The sequence below is a fragment of the Sus scrofa genome, chromosome 4, assembly GCF_000003025.6.
Source record: "Sus scrofa isolate TJ Tabasco breed Duroc chromosome 4, Sscrofa11.1, whole genome shotgun sequence".
Taxonomy (NCBI): Eukaryota; Metazoa; Chordata; class Mammalia; order Artiodactyla; family Suidae; genus Sus; species Sus scrofa.
The window spans coordinates 6,185,487-6,205,936 of NC_010446.5; the positions used below are offsets into that span (position 1 = coordinate 6,185,487).

At 52.7% G+C, this 20,450-nt stretch overlaps 1 long non-coding RNA gene across 1 annotated transcript in view; it reads right to left on the reverse strand.

The window, feature by feature from the left end:
- The window catches only part of LOC110260214, a 143,167-nt gene extending 129,617 nt beyond the window's left edge, over positions 1–13,550 (reverse strand). Inside the window, exon 1 of the long non-coding RNA XR_002343062.1 lies at positions 13,422–13,550. This is a non-coding gene — a long non-coding RNA (uncharacterized LOC110260214). The remainder of the gene's footprint in view (positions 1–13,421) is intronic.

A 20,450-nucleotide genomic window follows, 5' to 3' on the forward strand; every position in this document is an offset into this window, starting at 1 on the left:
CCACACAGACCCTCTCTCCCTGGGAGTTCCCAGACCCAGAATATTCTGTGATGCGGACAGTGTTGGGGTTCGATCTGGGAAGGGTTGAAGGATGGGGGATGGGCGTCTCTAACATACGGGGCAGCTCAGGAGTTCCCACTGTGACTCAGTGGATTAAGGACCCCGTGTACGTCTCCGTGAAGACGCGGGTTCGAGCACTGGCCTAGCTCAGCAGGTGTGCCAGCCTACCCACAGCCATGGCAACACTGAATCCAAGCCACATCTGCCACCGAAGCCGCCACTAGCAGCTCCGATTCAACCCCTAGCCTGAGAACGTTCATATTCTGGGGGTGCGCCTGTCAAAAGGGAAAAAAAAAAAAAATATGGGGCAGCTGTACGTGCTCCAGGCCATGGCAGGCAAAGGGACAAACAGAGGTGACCAGGGGCAGCTTTAAACCCTTGCTGCCTTAGAGGGGGACCAAGACCTGGATTGGGGGCCTGGATCCTAGTTTTCTAAGGCTGACGGTCTATGAAGCTGAGATCCAGTGGTGCCTGGAAAAGACAATGTAACAAAAGCCGCAGGTCTGGAGCTCTCCAAATAACAAACACCACCAGGCAGAGAGGTGACTTTGTAATGACAGAGGGAGTGACCTGGGTGAGTTATTCATCTTTCCTTGAATGAGGCCAGTGCCACCGGCCTGGAGGGAGCAGCTTAATAAATGGCAGCGGCAGAATGTGGGTTAGCCCCCGAAGGAGAGCGTGTCGGCGACGGTTAGTTATGAAACCCCCGAAGAAGTGTCACCTGCTCTCCTCCAAGATCCCTGGGAAGGAGGCGGAAGGGCCTCCTAACGTCCGATGCTGAAGAACAAGGCCAGGTGCAGGGCAGTGGGGGTTGGGGGGGTGTCTCAGGGGGATGGGGACCATGGGGGAGAGGCAATGATAAATGGCGGCTCTCTGCTTTCCTACCCAGTTTCTCAACGAACCGAGACACTGGATGAATGGCCAGGCAGGTGGAGGTTGAAATCCAGTAGGCCAGGAGGGAACTGTACCTACTCTCTTGGGACAGAACATGATGGAAGATAATAGGAGAAAAAGAATGTACATATACGTACGACCGGGTCACTAGGCTGTGCAGCAGAAATCGGCACAACACTGTAAATCAACTATACTTTAATAAAACAAAAAGAAGAAAAGAGAAAAATGTCCCCTGGGAGTAAGAGCCAAAGTGGCCTGTGCCATGAAAGGCAGGAGGAAACCAGCCAGTGGAGGCCCTGGCTGTGCCCCCCGGGCCTCAGCCTCACGTCCACATGCACGCTGCTCTGTAAAGGACAGCCCAGTGTGACCCTGTCCCTCCTCCAGTCGCAGAGGTCACTCCTGTGCCTGGGATGGAGGAAGGAAGAAGCAAAGGGATCCCGTGCAGAGGGCTCCCCACCAAGGAGGGGGCCCCACGGCTGTGGAGAGCAGGGGAACCGCTCACTGGCACCAGTCACTTCCTGGCTCTCTCCACCTCCTGAGGCCAAGGGCTGTCCAACACCTTCATGTCCACTATCACACTGGGTCCTTTTACCTGGGAGGCAGGTACTGGCCACACACACAACTCACAGCGAGAAGGCTGAAGCACAGAGAGGTCACAGCCAGTGGAGACAGGCGGGAGCTCTACCGAAGACTTCTGCTTCTGATTCCACTTTCTCTGTTTTTGTTGTTGTTGTTTATTTTCTTTCTTTTTAAAATTTTTTATTTTTTGGATTTTTAGGGCCACACCCGCAACACATGGAGGTTCCCAAGCTGGGGGTTGAATCGGAGCTGTAGCCGCTGGCCTACACCACAACCACAGCAACTTGGGATCCGAGCTGCATCTGTGACTTACACCACAGCTCACGGCAACACCAGATCCTTAACCCACTGAGCAAGGCCAGGGATCGAACCCACAACCTCCTGGCTCCTAGTCGGGTTCATATCCACTGCGCCACAACAGGAACTCCTGTTTCTTGGTTTTGTTTTCAATGCCTAAGTCCCAGCAAAGAGCAGTCTTTTACTTTGGGAAAATCTTACCAGCAACTAGTCAGAACTTAGGCATCTGTATGGATATTAAGTGCCTCTCCACTCCTAAAAGGCACCCCAACCATAAGACCCCACCAGGGTTCTATGATTTAATGGGGAACGGCATGCAAAAGTGTCAGACAGACACAGGAGGCGAGGAGAGGCAAGAACCGTGATGCCCGCCGCTCAGACCCCATCACTGTACAGACCAGAGACCTGCCAGGGAGAAAGGCAAAGTGTCTGCTCGGGACCACCCAGCTGGTGAGTCTCCGAGGTGGGAGCTGAACCTCGTGGCTGTGAAGCCAGGCTTTGTTCCTCACCAGCGTCCTTGCCAGGACTTAGGGACCCGTGGACCCGGTGCACTCAATCGCACAAGGATGTGATCTGAGCCACAGCCAATGGGCTTTAGGCAGGTCACCTAGACTCTCCAGGTCTCGTTTCTTAAGCCTCAGCAAGAAACCATCAGAATATCAGATCCACCTGCTTCCAAATTCTCATGGGAGGGAACAGCCATGAGAGGACATGACCCAAGGCACTAAAAGGTGGAAAACAGGAGTTCCCGCTGCGGTGCAAAGGGATCGGCGGCATCTTGGGAGCACTGGGACGCAGGTTCAATCCCCAGCCCGGCACAGTGGGTTAAGGGTCTGGTGCGGCTTGGGTCACAGCTGTGACTTGGATCTGATCTCTGTCCTGGGAAGTCCACATGCCGCGGGGCGGTTAAAAGAGAAAAAAAAAAAAAAAAGAGACAGAAAATAAAAGGTTTGGTGCGGGGCTGCTTCTGCAGAGTGGAGCACGTGTGAGAAGGGGAGAGCCTGGATCCTACACGTGGTTATCTCATTTCCTGCTCTCTGGTCCAGCGCTGAAGGGGCTCGGGCTTTGTTCCCTGCGGCCCCATCCAGGTTTAGGACTTGAGAGTTTTTTTCCGGTTCCTTTTACTCAGATCCCTTTCTATTCTGTGACCAAAGTGACTCGAGCTTTAAACCCAGGCAGGGGGCTCCAGGGAGTGCCTTCCCCGACCCCCTGCCCGTGCAAAAGGGCCCAGGACCCAGGAAACGAGGGCAGGGGCTGGAGAGAGCTGACCTGCATATGCTGCCATCCACATGTTTTCAAAACACTTTTAAATGCTTTTCACCAGGAGAGAATTTCCATTTTAAGTTCATAAATCCCCTCAAGGAAGGAAATGTAACAGAGCATGCAAACAGCTCACAGCTGAAACATTTTCTTCCAGAAGTTCGTTTTTCCCCCAAACTTGGAGAAAATGCAGCAGGAGAGAAAGAAGATGTGTTTGCGGGGACACGGCTTCTGTGAGTGGAAGATTCTACATGTTTAACACTCTCAGGGCTCATCTGCTGGTGCTTGAAGATTCTGTAGATGCCCCCAAGCAGCAGACGTCCACCTGCTGTGTGGACAGCCTTACGGGGGCGGGGAGAGGAATGCCTGGAAAGACGGGAGTGGATAAAGAAGGCGGGGGAGTGATACCGCCAGGCTGACAGCCTGGGTGTCGGGCAGAAGAAATCAGCCCGCCAGCAGTATTTTGAAGAGCCGTAAGGGGCAGTGACCTCATCCGAAGTGCGCGTGGGACCCAGAGAACAAGTCCCCACTCACTCTGGGGAACGAGAGGGGCCTTCCATGCAAGCGAATCAACTCCGTGGGGAACCGTGCTGTGGGGAAAATGAGTCGGGTGCCCACTGAGGGGACGTGGGCAGAGAGGCCAGTGGAGAAAGGGTCAGAACGTGATCTGAAGAGCGGAAGGGAGCCTTCGTCCAGCTGTCAAAGGGAAGAAACGTCCAGGCAGAGGGAAGCAGCAGCCAAGGACCGGAGGCGGGAATGGGCTTGGTGTGTTGGATGAATCAAAGGAAGGCCAGCTGGACCAAAGACACTGAGCCTGTCGCGGGAGATGACGGTCACGGGAGATGACGTCAGAGGGGGGCGGGGAGGGCCCCAGGTACTGGACTGGGGCCGCGAGACCCTCTCTGGGCTGCACTCCCTGCTTTAGTCACCCTGAGTCAGGAATCAGAAGGGTTGAGCCTTCCAGATGGAGATGGGGTGCCTAAGCAACGTGGAGGAGAGCTGCGGCTGAGACGAGGTCTCAGGCCAGGGGTTCTAAACCCTGGATGCATGCTGGAAGCACCTGGGAGTTTTAAGGATGCTGATACTCTGGTCCCACCCCTAAAGGTTCTGACTCAACTGGTCAAAGGCACAGCCTGGAGAGTGTCTAATTCTGGGGCACAGTCAAGATCGGGAACCTTCTATTAGATGACACAGAGGAGGTAAACGGTTTTGGAAGACAGAATCATAGTACGAAAAGCACTCTCAACCCCAGGGCTTCTACATCCCCAAGCACCCATCTGCTCAGCGCTAACGTACTTCCTGGTTCTTTGACTCAGAATAAGACATCGAACCTGCCCTCAGAGCCGGGAGGTTGAGCAAGCATGGCCCCTAGGATTCCACTGCTAGAAGGAGATCAAAAAGTCTGTACCTTTCTCTCCTGCTGCGTAAGGCCTGTATCTCACAATGCCACCCAGAGGGAATTTAAAAACTGGATCTCCAAAACCCCCATATACCAATCTGAGATGCTGAGGCCAAAAGCTTGAGGACTGATTCCATGTGGGACCTTGAGACAGGTGCCTTCTCTCTGCATCTGCACCTCCGCTCTGGCCCTCGGTCTCCACTCCCCACTGGGGTTAATTTATCTCTATGCCCATCCTCCTCTTTATATTGTAAACCACTTCGAGAGCAGACAGACACACCAGGTTCTTTGGTGTCTATAAATCAGGTTAATCTCTCATCACACAACATTGTCCTAAGGAGACTGTATGGGAATCACTGAATGAAAAACAGACAAGCAGGAAAAAAAAAAAAAATCAAACGCATAGAAACAGAGAGTAGATGAGTGGTTGGTTGCCGGAAACTGAGGGGCGGGGGGGAGCAGGGAGAGGGTGGTAAAGGGGTACAGCTTCCAGCTCTAAGATGACTACAATCCGAGGATCTAGCGGCTGGGAGCTATGGTCGAGAACACTCTATCGCATAACTGAGATTTGCCACGAAAGCCAAACTGAAATGTTCTCACTAAAAAATACATAAAGTAAATAAATCCATGTGTGGGGTGCTTGGTGTGAAAATTAACTACATGGGAGTTCCCGCTGTGGCACAGGGAAAACAAATCCAACTAATATCCATGAGGATGTGGGTTCGATCCCTGGCTCGATCAGCAGGTTAAGGATCTGGCGTTGCTGTGAGCTGTGGTGTAGGTCCCAGACACGGCTCAGATACCGCATTGCTGTGCTGTGGTGTAGGCCAGCAGCTGTAGCTCCAATTCTACCCTTAGCCTGGGCACCTCCATATGCTGCAGGTGCAGCCCTTAAAAAAATAAAAAAAAAAAAAAAAGGAAAATTAACTAGATGGAGGGAATCCTTTCACAATGGATACACATATCAAATCATCATGGCATACACTTTAAACACCTTCCAATTTCATTTGTCAATTATATACCTCAATAAAATTGATGGAAAAAAAAAAAAAAAGAACCAAGCAAATCTTGGAGAACAGGAGCAGAGGGGAAAAAAACCGAAGTCAACTGCTGGGAGGCCACATTTTCCCTCTGTGTCAGCAATTCCGCATCCCTAACACATCTGCAGGGCAGAGCTCGTTAACCAGGGGCCGGACGAGCTCTCCTGGCACGGGGTGTAATTTATTTCACTTCGGTCTCTTGTCTCCTGCAGATTGGAGCTTTCTTTACATACTATATTTTGCATTTTAAGAAATACACAAGACGATGATGTGTTTTGTGAGACTTTTTTTTTTTTTCCCCAATTGGGCTACTGTTGAGAAAACCAATCTGACTCCCCGCCCCGCTCCTCCACGGCTGTGAAACCACAAATCAGGCTGATAACAGCGTTCTCCTTAAGGATGCCTCCGTCCAAGCGTGGTCGTCAGCTTGGTGTACCCGTGATGAAATTTGCATTGTGCTTACAGGACTGTTTTATTGATATAAATGGACGTTGGTGCCCAAATGACTGAGCCGATGGTTCCTCTGCCGTGGTGGGGGGCGGGGTGGGGCTGGGGACTGCCTCTCGCTCTCTTCCTGCGTCCCTGCAAAAGGCCAGCTGTGGGCCTCCCTAACTGACCGTGATGGCAGGAGAGGCCAGGCAGCTGGTGACGCTGTCCACTCCAGGGAGAAATTCATCCGACGCCAGCCACACCCTTCTTCTCTCTTCCTCCTGCCTGTCCCTTTCCTCGTGTTCCACCAGACACCCATTCAGTGGTGCTCTGTGTGGGGCCTCCCTGAAGCCAGCAGTGGGTGAGCAGCTGCCAAGATGCCCCCACTGCAGGCACACGGCAGCCCCGGGGGAAGGTGGGAGATGGTACAGCCACAGCCTGTGTGGTCAAACTTTCAGCTGTTTCGGCCAATGGGAAAGTTCTAAGGTCCAAAATTCCATGTCCTGCTGCCTTAACATCGTTGAGCATCACGGAGCCCCCAAGAGGTAACCACGAGCTCCCCTGCATCCCCCCCGCCCCCATGTGCCCCTCCACGCAGAAAGGTTCTCCACCCAGCTAACCCCATCAGCCAGACCAGCTGCTCCCACCCAGTCCTCAACCTGAGAGCTTTGCCCTCCCTGCCAGCCCACAGAATCCGTCCAGCAAGCCAGCCACACCCTCCCACAGGAACCAGGGCCACCCTACCCTCTCGTCTCTACAAAGCCTGTCTCCCACCGCCCCAGCTGGTTTGCCTTGTTTCCAAGGACAACCTGCGTGTGGGCCTGAGTGGCTCGAGGTGTCCTCCTCCCCCGGGCTCTGAGTGTACATGACGCATAAAGTGCTGTCCAGTGTCCTGTGTTCAACCGTCATTTCTTTTCAGGGCAGGAAATCCCTCTCTCCCCAGTGGTGCGACAAGGAGCCGATCAGAATATCTCTTCCCAAATGAAAAGCCCATAGTTCCATTTCAGGTGCACGCAGAGATGGCGAGGATGGGGAGTTATTGCACCCGGCCCTCGTCTGGTCCAAGTGCACTAGAGCCCAGGTCAGCCCGAGGAACCACCAGTTGAGCTGAGGCAGGCGGATGGGGCAGAAATCAGGCCAGACAGGAAGAACGGACCCATGGCAGACCAGGTGGGTCCTTCACTAAGGATCTATGGCCCAAGGAGCTAAGGCTTTGTTGTCACAGAAAATCTATGCATGCAGGGCCACCAGGACCACATGGAAGGAAACAGGCAGTGACAAAAAGAACCACTGAAATGGAGACAGTGACCAACTTGACTCGGTCAAGCGTGCGTCCGGGAATCCAAGCTGATGACTGCAGAAAAGAAAAGAAGTAACACAACTGACTTCTGACACTTGCCTAGCACCCAGGAAGAAGAAATCTGAAATGCTCTCTGGGATTCCAGAGGGGAGTCCAGATCCGTGTGTGGAAGGAGGCAAAGATGGACCGGGGCTCAGTTTAGGGAAGATCACTCTAACAGTTCAAAGACGGCTCGGCCCTCTCAGGCATCAGGGAGCATGTGGCCCCTGGAAGTGGACCACAGTTTTTAGGGACATGACTGAGGGCATCAGAGCATCTCTCAGACAGGATGTGGAATCAGAGCCCGACTCGTAGCTTCTTTCTCTTCTCCCAGCCCCATAAAGAGGTTGAGCAAACACACCAAAACTTCAGTTCAATTGATTTCCCTAGGGTTTCTTCAGTACTGACAAAAAAAAAAAAAATCAATAGGTAAAAAAAATAAACCCCAAAATAAGGAACACCCTAAACAATGGATACTACCTCTGTGTATTTCAGATTTCTAAAACATATAATCACTGAATGATCAAAATAGAGCAATTTATTTTGCCAGTATAGATCATGAGAAAAAAGAAAAAAAAAACTAGCATCAATGTCAAAGAAAGGATTATTCTTTCCAAAATAGGTCGGTTGGCCATAGTACACTGGCAGACTGACCGTGAACAGGTGAAAACCTCACTACAGACCAGTCTCAGTCTACAGACCAGTGCTTGGGAAGCTTTGCCCTAAAAACACGTGTCTGCTGGCGTCACACCATATCGCCGTTTCTGGTTTCCGTGATTTCGAGGATACAGTTAGGTAACGCACTGAATAAAAGGAGGTCTCTCAAGCCTCCAGAACCGAACTCCGCACTCCAGGAGTGAGGAGAGTCCAGACTGTTAGGATGTGATGCTGCTGGATGAAACATCTCCCAAGTCACTCGTGCCTTGGGCTCATAAGCCATTTTCACATCCACTGTTTCACTGGGTGCAGCCACGAGCTGGGAGGTAGAACCTGTCACTCCTGCTCGTTAACAGGTCCTTGGGGTCCAGGCTGGCTCTGGGCTGGGCACAGACGGGCCCCCCTCCTCTCACCTAGCTCCCTGGGCTGACAGCAGGGGGGCTCACCCTGGAGAAGGGCCTCTACAAGGAGTGGGGGGCGGTGATGAGGGAGAGGATGCTGCGTGGGGGGCGGGGGTTCTTGGCAGACAGCAGACGGAGGGGGGAGCAGTCAGACGAGGCTTCTCTGAGGATGCCCTTCAGGGAAGGAGGGCCTAGGATTCCGCACAGAAGGGGCAGCCGGCAGTGGGGGTGGCTTATAGGCAGGACAGCCTGGGGGCTTCCAGAGCCAGAGTTGGAGAAAATGAGAAAAAGCTGGAGGGAAGGCCCAGGAGATAAAGGACACACGACATATTCCTCCTGCCTGCACCTGCCCCCTCTCCTGTCTTCTCTGTCTCAGTAGATGCGGCCAAGCACCCAGTTCCTCAATCAGAAGCCCGGGAGTCACCCTGCCAGCTTCCTTAGCCCCTCCCCCCAACTGCCACCAGGTCGGGTCAGTCCCACTTCTGAGCCCACTCTGGGTCCAGGTGCCTTCATCTCCCATGACTTCAGAGGCCGCCTGCAGGGTACCCAGAAGCCAACCCTGGCCCCTTTCCAGTCTCTGCTTCCACAGAGCAGCCTGCATACTATTTTTGTTTTTGTTTTTGTTTTTTTGATTTGTAGGGCCGCACTGGTAGCATGCGGAAGTTCCCAGGCTAGGGGTCGAACTGGAGCTGTAACTGCCGGCCTACACCACAGCCACAGCACCACTGGATCCTTAACCCACTGAGCCAGGCCAGGGACCGAACCTGCGTCCTCATGGATCCTAGTTGGGTTCATTAACCACTGAGCCATGATAGGAACTCCCTGTGCTATTTTAAAGACAGATCTGACCAATTCACTCCCCACATAAACCTTCCATAGCTTCTCTTTTCATTGAAAAGAAAACCCGGGTCCCCTCCTGTGACCCCCAGGAGTCTGTGCCCTGGCCCTTCCTGCCTTTCTCACCTGCCTCGCCCAGCAAGGCCTCTGTCCCAGTGGCTCACTCCCCTCCCCCAGGCTCCCCACATCCCAAGTCTCGGGGTTCCTGGTCCATCCCCTCTCCCTCTCCCAGGTTAGCTCCTCCCCCAAGCCGTCTCTGCCCCTAAAAGAGGTTAGCAAGTGAGTCGCCCCCCCTACCCCCACCCCTCAGTCAGTCACTCTCCCAACTCAGATCACATCGTGCCCTTCACTCCTCTCCCCTGGAATGAAACCACTACCTGTGTTTTCCCCCAGCTCAGGCGCACGCTTGGTTGTGTTCATTCACCTATGCCCAGGGCTACACACACGGCCCCGTCCACTGCAGGCATGAACTCAACATTCTTTATCCATCACAAACAGGAACAGAAAATGAAATGAGTAAGAGGCCGATGGAGCAAGACAGGTACACTAAAGCATGACTGCGAGGAGGAAGCGGTGCAGGGCTTTAGGCAGGATCTGGTCAGCTCTGCAGTTCAGGGGAGCAGGATGGAGGGCAGCCTGGCCAGGCGCGGAGAGAGGAGGGGGCCGCACTCCATCAGCAGTCACCCCGGGACCTCAACCTTGGGGGGGGGGCAGAGTGGAGCGGGGGAGGGGAAAGAGCAAGGTGCTACCAAGGGGGGTGTTTGGCAGAACGCACTCGTGGTGGTTGATGCTGCCAGCCTGACAGGAGTGAAAGAGTCAGGACAAGACTGGGGCTTGCATGACTGGCAGGTGGATGATGCCATCGGAGGAGAAGGGACCGGGGGCAACAGGAAGGACGCACACGTATTAGTTCACTAGAGCTGCGGTAACAAATTACCCAACCTGAGTGGCTTTAAGCAACAGAAATGTATTCTCGAATAATTCTGGAGGTCGGAAGGGTGAAATCCAGGTGTCATTGGGGCTGGTTCTTTCTGAAGGCTCGAGGGGGATTATTAGGGTGTTCCAGAGAAACATCCAACTGGATGGAGGAGAGGGGAGGGAAGAGGAGAGGAGAGAGTTCCCGTTGTGGCTCAGCCGTTACGAACCCGACTAACATCCATAAGGACGCAGGTTCCATCCCAGGCCTCACTTGGTGGGTTACGGATCCAGCACTGCTGTGAGCTGTGGTGTAGGTCACAGATGTGGCTCGGATCCCATGTGGCTGTGGCTGTGGTGTAGGCCGGCAGCTGCAGGTTCAATTCACCCCCTAGCCTGGGAATGTCCATATGCCACGGGTTCAGCTGTAAAGCAAAAAAAAAAAAAAAAAAAAAAAAAAAAAAAGGAGTGGGGGGAGAGGAGATTACACATAAAAATAAATACCGATCTATTTAGGATATATCTCTATCCAGTTGACTATCGAACAACAGGGGTTTGAATGGCGTAGGTCCCCGTATACGCAGGCTTTTCCCATAAATGTGCACTCTGGTGCTACCCTCTTAGGGGTTGGTTGAATCCACTGATTCAGAATCTCCGATACAGAGGGCTGACTGTAACACGATTCACAGATGTTCGACTGCACAGGGCTGGACACTCTTAACCCCTATGTCATTCAAGGGTCAACCGTAATACAGTCCATGACAGAGACAGATTATGAAAAATCGCTCACATAATTATGGAAGCTGAGAGGCCCATGATCTCGCGTCTGAAAGCTGGAGACCCAAGAAAGCCGGCGGTGTAGGTCAATCCTGGTCCAAAGGCCTGAGAGCCAGGGCGGGCGAGTCCAAGGGCTCAGACCGTCAGGAGGAAGGCTACGGCTTCCTCTCCGCCACCCCCGCTTCCACCCAGACCCCGGATGGAGTGGGTGGTGCCCCACCAGCCGCTTTCCCGAGTCAACGCTTCACAAACCCTCTCACAGACACACCCAGAAATAAGGTTTAACCAGCTACCTGGGAACCCTACAGCCCAGTCAACGCGACACATGAAATCAACCATAACACGGGGAGAGCCTGGGCCACACGGCCGGCTCTCCCGGTTCCTGGCGGCTCCTGGCGATCCTGGGCACCCCGTGCCTCGCAGACACACCTCTCCCATCTCTGCCTCTACCTTCCCATCATCCCTCTCTGCTGTGTCTCTGTCCCAAAGCTCCCTCTGCCTTGCTCTTATCAGGCCCCGTGTGTCATTGGACTTAGGGCCCCAGCTAACTCCAGGAAGACCTTGAGATTCCGCACGTGATTATGTCTGCAAAGACTCTTTTATCAAATAGGCTCACAGTCACAGCTACTGGGGGATTAGAACTTGGACATATCCTAGGGGGCAGGGGGGCCGCTCTTCAAGTCAGTACAGATGTGGAAATGCTGACGCTCGTAGGCCTAGTCTGCCACATCTTTTTTTTCCTTTTCTAGAGCCGCACCCACAGCACATGGAGGTTCCCCGGCTGGGGGTCTGTCTAATCGACAGCTGCCGGCCTGCACCACAGCCACAGCAACGTAGGATCTTTCACCCACTGAGGGAAGCCAGGAATGGAACCCTCGACCTCATGGTTCCTGGTCGGATTTGTTTCCTCTGTGCCACGACGGGAACTCCCCTAGCCTGCCGCATCTTAAAGACATGAGACAAAGAACAGACTGTGCAGAGGTCACTCAAGATCAAGGTGAGCTGAGGTTGAAACGGAGGACTCTGGGAATTAGAAAACCCACCTGAAAGATACAGACAAAATCGTATGGGCATCAAGACCATGGATGGACCGCAGAACCACGCCCCGGAGGTTAGCTAAGACACTCAGTGACTCGGCCAGCCCCCCAACCCCGCGCCCCCCGCCCCAGGTGATGGCTGTGGAGCGGGTTCCTCAGCCTTGGAACCCCTGTTACTTGGATCCAGATCTTTCTTGTTGTGGAGAGGTCCTGTGCGCACTGCGGGACATTTCGCAGCACACATCCAAGCCAGGGGCACCCCCTCCCCTCGGCTGCGACAACCAGAGCTATCTCAGACGGGAACAAACTCCCCAGGGTTGAGAACGCCTCCCCCAGGGCCCCAGGCCGGGGCTGAACAGAACTGCCTCAGCAGGACGCTCGGGCTCCCACCATGTGAAAGAGCCATGGCGATGGCCTGGCCCCAGAGGCTTGCCCGGCAGGGGAGGTGGCCTCGGCCCCTGGAGCCTCAGGGAACGAGGTCTGGAGGGGACTCAGGAAGGAGGTAAGAGAGGACAATCTCACTCAGACATTTTAAAAATGGGCTCAAGCATATCAGGGTCCCCAGGTGCTAATCCACAGGCTTGGGGCTCAAATCCAGCCTCTCTGCCTAAAATCCAGCACCTTCTTCCTGCAGAAATACAGAGCGAGCCCTGCCTGAGCAGCCTAGCCGCTCTCACCGACACTCGCGGGGTTGGGCTGACAGCACGGACGTCCTTGGCGACAGACAGGGTTCACCAACACAGAGCCGGCGCGGCTGAAAATACTGGGATCTGTGCAGGGCCCAGCCCTCTTCCTCCTTTTCATTTCCCTAAACCACTTGATTTAAACACCCAGCTTTTGCATTAACTCACCAGAATAATTGACATCTCAATGTCTTCCTCTCTTTGTCACCCGTTACTAAATATACATTCTCTTCAGCAAAGTTTTCAGATTGACTGCTCCTGACAGACAACACAGATTTCAACATTTACACAGGAGTTGTCTGTCACACACACACAGAAAAAAGGAACAGGAAAAAAAAAATGCCCTATTTTAGGATGTCTCTTTGCTTAAAACACAAGAGAGAGAGGAGGGAAAAAAAACTCTCTCCCGGTGCCTAACAGCAATTTATGCCAGGATGCTCAAGCTGGCTGGAGAGGTTGCTAAGCAACCACCTGGCAGCATGTCAGGGGGCAAAGGGAGCTGGCAGGTAAAAAGGCACCAAGGCCTGGGCACTGCAGGACACAGAGAGACCTGCCTGGGACACCCTCTGCCCCTCCCCTGATGGCTAGGATGACTGGAGGGGTTGAGTTTGCAGCTCTGGGGCCCTGAGGCCAATAAGATAGATTCCACACTCCGAGCACACCCTGGAACACAGCCACGTCACTGGCTTTGTCTGCCATCTCCTGCGCAGTGGAACAAGCCTGGGAGTCCAGCAAAGCCCGGTTTCTCCATCTGTAATGGGGTGATTATAACGGTAGCTCCATCACCGTACAGCGGTGAGAATTTTCCCGAGCTTACCTCCCTGGCCGCATCCACCGCGTTACACTGCAATCTTCTGTTCCTGTCTGCCTGTCCCCAGTGGGACAGTGTGCTCCAAACATGGGGACCACGTCTTCCTCATCCATCACCATCTGGTGACAAGGATACTGCCTGGAACACAAGACAGCGTCACTGAGTAATTTTATTTTGCCGGATTTGAACCAAGGCCCCTGAGAGTGCCTCGGAGACCGTCTCTGCTCAGCCTCTCATTTCTGCCCTCCTCGCCCACTGTCCTTGCATCTCCAACTCGCACTTCCAACGCCAACTTGACCCTCTCCATTTTATCAGCACACATCTCCCTGCTTCCCGAGTGAACCGTGATCTCCGTACCATGGCTCCCGCTCCCCCACACCTTCTGGTGAACTCCTACTCATCCTCGGAAACCCACCCAAGCATGGCCTCCTCTACAAAGGCCCTGTGTGAATTTACTTAAGCATCTAATCTGCAGGTGGAGGGCACATAACAGGGAGCAGAGGGGACTGTGGCACATCAGAAACCCATTCTGAGCTACCGAGAGCAAGAGAGAAGACGGAGAGGGAGAGCGAGCGAGCTGTCCTTTTAGTGGCCTCTGCTATTCCAGGTCCTGGGGTTGTCAATGTTTGTCTTGCTGAAGGTCACACGGGGAGTTAAGTGGGAGTCCTACTTAAGATAAAACCCCATGCTCTCTGGTCCCAAATAACCCGCACACCTCTTTAAATTGGAAATGCCCTACGGCATGGAATATAAACCATTCCTTCACTAGTGCAGATACACAACAATCACTCAGTGAGCGCACATTGTGGCCTGGGTGCTGTGGACGCTGCCGAGGCATCCTGTCCTCATTTACTCATTTGACAACGTTGTCTGCACCTTTGTTCAGTAAGACGCACCTCACTAGTCCCAGGACGCTCAGAGGTGAACGCCTCTGCCCCCAGCGCTCAAGCAGACACTCGGACCCAATTCTGGGCTGGTTCCTGCATGATGGGTCTTATCTCCATAGTGGACACTCAGCATCTTAATGGACTCTCCAGGTCTCACCATTCCTCCCCGTAGCCGCTGGCTTGGGGCTTAGAACCTAATCTCTTATCTTGTAGACGCTAGACGCTGAGCGCCCGGTATGTTTCTTTAATCTAATTTAGGCAGTTGGATCCCAGGAAAGGGGGGGACTAGCAACCAGGAGGACCCGCCCTGTGCCTCCCCTTGGGAACCCCTGTGTGCAATCCTCACAACAGCTCTCTGAAGCTGGGGTCACGACTCCTGTCTTTGTCCCCGAGAAAAACTGCGCTGGGGGAATAAACAACGTGCCCCGGCTGGTCACTGGCAGAGCTGATGTTGAAGACGGCATTTCTCTCCAAGGTCCACAGCCCTTCCACTGAAGCGGGCTGCCTCTGACAGGCCTCGAAGGATGGTTCAGGAGATCCTGCCGTGGCTCAGCAGTTAACGAACCCAACCAGTATCCCTAAGGATGCGAGTTCGATCCCTGGCCTTGCTCAGCGGGTTAAGACTCCAGCGTTGGTTGGTGTGAGCTATGGTGTAGGTCTCAGACATAGCTTGGATCCTGCACTGCTCTGGCTGTGGCCTAGGCAGGGGGCTCCAGTTCCAGTTGGACCCCTAGCCTGGGAATCTCCACATGCTGCGGGTGAGGTGAGGCCCTAAAAGACAAAAAGACCAAAAAAGAAAGAAAAAAAAAAAAAGAAAAAGAAAGATGGTTCAGAATCCCACAGACACAGACCAGGAAGGCGGGGTGGTGGTGGAGGCGCAAAGGTGCACTGCACCAGGGAACGCCTGCACGGCCAAGGCAGAGAGGACACCAGAAAGGTGGCCGAGAGATTCGGGATGGAACTGAAAGCCTTGCAGGTCCTCTGCATCGTCCTCGTGGTCCCATCCCTCGCGAGTATTCAACCAGAACGATTCGGTCTTTTCCCTATCAAGCCAGACCCAATTTCCAGAGGTGGCCCTAACAAAGCCAACTCACTCTGCGGTGTGCTCGAGCGTTGCCCTCATCTGGGCCACAGCAGAAGCCGCCTGGTTCTCAGGGTTTCTCCCTTTGGAAACACAGGGCAGGGGGTGTGCCAATGAAGTCCCACAGGCCTGCCTTGACGCCCGCGCGCAGCGACTGGCGCCTCTGGAGCAACGGCCCCTTCCAGGCGGAGTGGGTACTCTTGCCAGGCTCCGGAGAGGAAAGGATGCGAGCTCCGGCCGCTAACGGGGCTGGTCTTCGTGACAGTCATTCTCAATGCCAGAGATGGGGGGGAGGGGGGCGGCGAGGGTTGTGTTTCACAACTGCACTTTTTGCAAGAGGCGTGGCCCCCACTGACCGCAACAAAGGGAATCTGAGCCAAGGAAATGGGAGTTGAATTACTAAGTGGAAATAATTAGGCCCTTAGTTCCTGGAGCTGGACGAAGGAGAAGCACTCTGTGCAGCACCGGGGTGGGGACAGGCCCCTTCCTTTTGAGTTTCTCATCATTTACCACGGTAATTAGTGAGAGATAATGTGCCTCCGAAGCCAATTTCGCCTCTGATTATTTACTTGAATATGGTAATTGTGTGGTTTTGTTTTGCTCTCTCTTCGACGTGCTTCCTAAAGTCCTTGTGAGCTTCAGAGGGCTGTGGGACTCGTTACTACCTCTGGACGTAACCATGGAAATAGATAATTAGACATGATTCAGGGCAGCACGACCGAGGCTGCAGGAAGTCTCGCGATACCATACACTTCACCGTGGAGGACACGCCCCTGACAGCAGGTGTCTCTCCCGCAGGTGCCACGCTCCCACCTTCCAGGCTGCGGACGGCGCCCAGTCCAGGCAAGAGGAGACGCTGTCTCTGGGCCCAGCCCTGTCCCTCCCGCAAATGGGTTCCCTTCTCTGGAAACTGGGGGAAGGGGTCCTGCATGACTTCATCTTCAACACAAGTACTTGGACTTGCGCGGTTTGGTTTCTTTATTAACAAGTGGTGGGTCCCCGTCAAATCTGCTTTGCATTAGAATGGCCATCAAAAGGAGGGGGAGGGGAGTTCTGTTTTTGTTGCGATATATTTATCCTGTATATCATGTATACATAAGGAGACCAAAGGGTGCTCTAACATGTGCTCTAACCATCCACACAAAATATCAGTGATCCAGAATGGCTCTTTGCTTCGAGAAAAGGGAGAGGCTATATCATGTTTGGAAATCTGGAAAGAAGCACTCAATCCAGAAAGATGGGCATTATGAAGCTACCCAAAGATGGGGGGAGGGGGCACAGAGGGGGCAGGCTGCGAGTGCAGGCTGGCACATGGGGCAGAAGTACAGACAGGGACCATAATATTTCATCTGAGGTTTAGGGTCACGCCAGGAGCCATCTGCAAATCAGGCAAGGAGTCAGTATCAGAAGGTCAGCTCCTTTAAGATAAATCCCAGGCCTCCGAGCATGGCACAGAATGCCACCCATGACACGAGCAGGAACCATATCCCCAGTGTCCCCACCCCGTCCCCCATGCCAGCCTCATTGATGCCCCCCTCTGCATTCTGTGCCCGTCACATCGGACTTCCTGGAATCTCTAGAATGCCCAGCACTTGAGAGCACCTCTGGCACGCTGTCTGTGTCCTTCCTCCTCTCTGGAAGGTCCATGTTCCCTCTTTGCCTAGATAACTATGAACCACCCCTTAAAGCTCAGTTATCCACTCCTCCAAGAAGCCTCCCCGGTGTGGGGCCAGGGCACTCCCTCCGTTCCTGTCACAGGCTGCATTTATCCAGCACTGCACCTCCACAGCACACGGCAGATGCTCAGTAAGTGTCTGACTGACACCATCCTCTCCTGTGACTTAGGCAGGATGCATCAGGTCAGAATGCCAAGGGAGTTGGTTAAGCTGGGGCTGGCATGAGATGGAGAAAACCAGCGTGAGAACGTCGCAGGATCTGATAATCAGTATTTTTTCTAAGGTTAAGGCGGGGGAAGTCCTAACCCTGTCTTTGGTGCCGTGGTTTTCACAGGCTGTTTCATTTATTCCCCACAATACTTGGATGGCAGGCGGTATCAGTCCCATTTTATAGGGAGGGACACAGAAACCTCTCTTCATTAGAAGAACCACTTCCCACCCAGTTGCCACAGATGGAAATTGATGGTGCCGACAGTCAAATCCTTGTCTCCTCCCAACTCGGATCTCTGCGAGGATGCTGCTGGGGGGCGGGGGCAAAAAGAACATGGAACAGACCCATCATGCCCTGCCAACCAGACCCCAAAGTGTGCTTCCTCTCAGCAGCCCACGCAGGAATCAGATCCATCCAGGCTGAGTGACCAGGAGCCGAGCTACTGAAGCTCCAAGTGCCCCTTGTCACATTCTTGCCTGGGTCACATCTTCAGCAATTCCCGTCTAGACTCTTCCAGACCGCCTCCTCCCCCTACCATCCATCACCCACAGTGGTGACCAGCTTTCTTGTAAGTGCCCCCATCCCTTATCATCTCCGCCACTGGGCTGGAAGTTTCCAGAGGAAATCTGCTTCTCTGCATCTCATTTGTCTCTACACAGACCTTAAAGTAAAGAAGTCTCTGGACGGGGTTGGTTACATTGAAAACGGATTGATCCAACTTTTGTGTCCTGTTTTTTTGCTCCCTCTGGTCCAGAAATAACTTATATCAGTGGTGGCAGAGGAAAAGCTGGCAGAAAAGTGAGATTAGATATTATTAATATTATGGAGTGAAAAATAATGTTGACCTGCTCACACTTCTACCCTGCTTCTGTTTTTTCTAACTTCCAGTGTTCTAAGTGATCTCAAGCAACCAGTGGCCAAGCGTCTTAGATGAAAACCCCAGAGTATCTGTCCAGGCAAAGGCCAGTACAATAATAGCCAGAGTTTCCAAAATCTATCTGCAGCAAAGCTGCATGAGAACAAATAAACCCCGTTCCTAAAAAGCAGCATCTGGAAGACCTCATGCTCCATCTCCAGCTCAACCATGGCTGTGCTGTGTCTGGTTTAATTTTTTTTTTTCTGTTTTTAGGGGAAAAAGTGCCTGTTCCCCTCTCTGATTAAGCTATAAATTGCCTCTCCTGTCGGAAACTTGCCCCATTCGCCCTTCTCCAACTGTCCCATCTCCAACCCACTTATTGCAGGTCTTGTTGAGTGGCAAGAATAAGTCGAAGAAGGTTGATATGATTTTAAAAAAAGAAAAAGAACTCTGATAGCTTCTTGATGGTTTTTAGCATAAAAAAAAAGAAGAAGAAGAAGAAAAAAAACAATGATGTAGCATCACCCTGAAAAATAAAAAGGAACTCACACACTGGCATGTGACCTGGCACCCCAGGCATTGGAATGTGGAGATGTGTCTTGCATTTGAACGTCATGGCCTTATTCCAGGAAGGGCCTCCCTCTTCCCAAGGAGGACGTCTGCCCAACTTGCACAGCTGGGGTTTTTTTGGCCACACCCACAACACACAAAACTGCCTGGGTCAGGGATGGAACCTGCACCACCGTTGTAACCAGAGAGCCACAGCAGTGACAACGACGGATCCCCTACCCACTAAGCCACGAGGGAACGCCTTTTCTTATTATTTCATTTTTTTGAACAGCTAGTCTGCCAATCACATCTGCCACTTCAAAGGATGCTCTTGTGTTTCCAAGGACCCCTGGCAACTCCAGGCTCATGTGCAAGCATCTATGTGGCAGACACTATTTGGGGACCCTCTACACACCTCCACAGGGGCAAGGCTCTCCCTGGCCACCTGTGACCCTGCCTGCACACAGGCAGGCTGGACAGCCCTGAATGCAGCTCTCATCAAAGACAGAAGCAGAGGAATTCTCATCGTGGCTCAGCGGTAACAAACCCAACCAGTATCCATGAGGACTCGGGTTCAACCCCTGGCCCCGCTCAGTGGGTTAAGGTGAGGAAGGTGCCCCACCCAAGACTGGGAAAGGGCAGCTGCCAGCACCATCAAGGCCATGTTCTCATAGAAGCCCGGGCCAAGGCCTATTCTGCAGGGACCCCTCCAGGCCCCCAAATCTCCCCATCCTCCCCACCTTTCACATGAGGGCAGGAGCCTGGAAAAATGCTTTCCTTCATTGGGCAAGAAAGAAGCAAGAAAGGACAGGGAACACAATTATGGGGAGCCCGGAGCCCCCTAACCCGATGAGGCTCCAATTTCCCACTTACTAGCTGCAACTCAGAATGAGTCACTAACTTTTCTAGGCCTCAGTTTACCCATTTGCAAAGCAGGAACAATGGTCATGAGGCAGTCTTTTCAGCAAGTGGTGCTGGGAAAACTGGACAACCACGTGTAAATCAATGAAACTGGAACACACCCTCACACCATGCACAGAAATAAACTCAAAATGGCTTAAAGACCTAAACGTAAGACAAGACACCATCAAACTCCTGGAAGAGACGCAGGCAGAACATTCTCGCACACCAACCTTACAAATGTTTTCTCAGGTCAGTCTCCCAAGGCAACAGAAATAAAAGCAAAAGGAAACCAATGGGACCTAATCAAACTGACAAGTTTTTGCACAGCAAAGGAAACCATAAAAAACCAAAAAGACAACTTACAGAATGGGAAAAAATCGTTTCAAATGATGCAACTGATGAGGGCTTAATCTCTAAAATACACAAACAAGTTATACAACTCAACAACAAAAAAGCCAACAACCCAATTGAAAAACGGGCAAAAGAGCCGAATCCAACAGACATTTCTCCAAAGAAGACGTACAGATGGCCAACAAGCACATGAAAAAAATGCTCAACATCCCTGATTATTAGAGAAATGCAAATCAAAATTACCATGAGATACCACCTCACACCAGTCAGAATGGCCTCATTAATAAGTCCACAAATAACAAGTGCTGGAGGGGTGTGGAGAAAAGGGAACCCTCCCCGCACTGCTGGTGGGAATGTAAGCTGGCACAACCACTATGGAGAACAGTATGGAGGTACCTTAGAAATCTATACATAGAATTACCATATGACCCAACAATCCCACTCTTGGGCATATATCCAGACAAAACTTTCCTTGATAAAGACACACATATTCACTTCGGCACTATTCACAATAGCCAAGA